Here is a 2,014-nt window from a genome sequence, read left to right on the forward strand (position 1 = left end):
GAGCGAGTTCATGTGTATGTGTATGAATAAGCCTTTAAAGTATGTCTGTATAAATGTATGTCCCTGGTATGTAGCAATAAGGAAAAACAGATCAAGTAATGTGTAGCTAATACATTAATAAGTGACATGGCCTAGGAAGCACTCAAACCTGTATGCGTATTTCGTACCGGCCCCTCCGGTGGAACGACATAGTCACCACATGCAGCCAACTCGCAGGTCCATGGGTGGGGGTCACAACACCCAATAGATCTATCACCCATGCCCCTCGGTCCTTATACAAGTATTAATGGTCTTAAGACAATAGCCTACCCATTCACGTGATCTAGCAGTACATTCCTTAGCTAATCATACCATGTATAAAATGTTTTTAATCAGTATGTAACATGTATTTCACCCCCGAAGTAAGTAAACAAAACAGTTTAAAGAAAAGGGGGACATGAACTCACTGTATTGCGTCTTCAGTATGTGTAACCCAAGTCTCCTCAGCAAACACGACTACCTACAGTGTACTAATGTCTATTAGACGAATGGGCCGTGCCTTTGCTTAGTATGAAGGTTTTTGAGTTACGTTTCTTGTGTTCCCAATATTATTCAAGTTATAATTATTTGTTAAAATAATTATTTTAATTCTAGATTATATTTCATTTTGGAATAATTGTTAAACAATATTTTTGCATTAGTACCTCTCAAGTATTTTAACTTCGTATTTCCTTCCCAAGGATGGTGTATCTCATACATGTGTATTCGTATTTTGTATGTGTGTCCTTAGCCCTGTATTGGCGTCGTATTCCGGTGTATTATTCCAATTAAAAATATACCAATATATTCCCAATATATATTTCCAAAAAAAATATATATTTTTTCAAGTCTAACTTAGTAAATATATATAACTTATTTGTCAAAAATATGTATTCCAAGAAAATATATATTTTTCCCAAAAATTATATATTTTCTAAATATTTAGGAAAATATATTTTTAACTCCCAAAAATAATATATTTTCTCTTTGTCGAAAATATGATATACTTGGTAATACGTACGAAAATCATAGTTTCACCCCTTCCGTTTCCAAAATAATACTTGCCAAAATATATTTATAAGAGTATTTTCCGGAATATCTCATAAGTTACGTTTTATCGTTCGGCTTTACAATATTAAGTGTGTAACTTATATTTCATTCCTTGTGATTTTTGGTATTATTTTGGAGTTGTAAATGTCATGGTATTTTGTTAAGTTATATTATTTTACCCTAAAATAATATAACTATTCCACAAAATAAACAAATATCCACCCAAGTGTCTTAGTATAAAATATATATTCTAAATATATATTTATCCAATTTGTATTTACAAAAACCAACATCCGATACTTGTATTTTGTTACAAAAATTATGGCGAGTTTTATATTCGAAAGGCATAGTTTAAAATACACTAGAAACCACTTGTCTAGAAAATATTTTCTAAGTGTTGGGATTTTTAGAAAATTTCGCCACAGTTTCCTCTGTAAATGGAGGTGTCCATGCTATTTAGCATATCATTTTCTTTTCAAAAATCAATCAAACACTCAACAACAATTCACTAGACAATATTATACTCACCAAGTGTAAAAACAATACACTTTACATCATAGCATGAACTTGATATTTCACAAAAACGCGTAGTATCTTGGTATGGTGTTTAGTGGGTTTAGTTACCCTCCAAAGTGTGTTTACTTCTTCTAAAATCTCATTTTTGCAATGATTTGGTGTTTACAACTTGTAAACATAATTTACAAAAATGTGTTTTTATTGGATCTTCTTGCTTTAAAAGTATTTCTACACTTGTATTGTCACTAAAAATAGTGTAGGTTTAATAAAAATCATGATCTTTCAAAAATCATCTTTTTAACTTGGTTTTTCTTGGGAAATCATACACAAGTCATGGGTTCACTAGTTTACTAGGTTTATTACCTTGTAAGAAAATCATTTTTCATGTTCATGTTTAATCTAGAAGATGATTATTTCATGAAAACACATA

This window comes from Helianthus annuus, chromosome 10 (genome assembly GCF_002127325.2).
Source record: "Helianthus annuus cultivar XRQ/B chromosome 10, HanXRQr2.0-SUNRISE, whole genome shotgun sequence".
Taxonomy (NCBI): domain Eukaryota; kingdom Viridiplantae; phylum Streptophyta; class Magnoliopsida; order Asterales; family Asteraceae; genus Helianthus; species Helianthus annuus.